The sequence below is a fragment of the Austrofundulus limnaeus genome, unplaced genomic scaffold, assembly GCF_001266775.1.
Source record: "Austrofundulus limnaeus strain Quisiro unplaced genomic scaffold, Austrofundulus_limnaeus-1.0 Scaffold2027, whole genome shotgun sequence".
NCBI classification, from domain to species: domain Eukaryota; kingdom Metazoa; phylum Chordata; class Actinopteri; order Cyprinodontiformes; family Rivulidae; genus Austrofundulus; species Austrofundulus limnaeus.
In genome coordinates this window covers 49,396-49,826 of record NW_013954429.1, presented here as the reverse complement: position 1 = coordinate 49,826, position 431 = coordinate 49,396, and the positions used below count along the sequence as shown (strand labels likewise).

The following is a 431-nucleotide window of genomic DNA, read 5'->3' as shown; positions in this document are numbered from 1 at the left end:
GAACATAGGATTTAAAAATGAAATTCAAAGCAGACTACAGCGATTGCATTGGCTGGGAATCAAACCCAGGTCAACTGCTTAGAAGGCAGCTATGCTGACTACTATACCACCAATACACATGTTGTAAAATGTGATGCACCAATAGAAAAACCTGATGGTCCCCAAACTGTTGTTCTTGATGCTTTGTGAAATCATTATAGAAAAATCAGTGTTGACATTCAACACCACTGTCATCTTCAATATATATGCAGTACTCGTGGGTGATTCTCATGCAGTGTGCCACGGCACGTACATCTTATCAAGTTTGACTGATTGCATCAGGATAGATAGCTGATTACAGTTAGTAAGCTGCACAAGCTGTCCCTGATGGTCTAGTGGCTAGGATCCGGCGCTTTCACCGCCGTGGCCCGGGTTCAATTCCTGGTCAGGGA

General features: G+C 43.6%; 1 non-coding gene across 1 annotated transcript; it reads left to right on the top strand.

Annotated features, from left to right (window-relative positions):
- The first annotated feature begins 360 nt into the window (after window positions 1-360).
- trnae-uuc (transfer RNA glutamic acid (anticodon UUC)) lies at window positions 361-431 on the top strand. Its single transcript has one exon. It is a non-coding gene; the product is annotated as a tRNA-Glu (tRNA).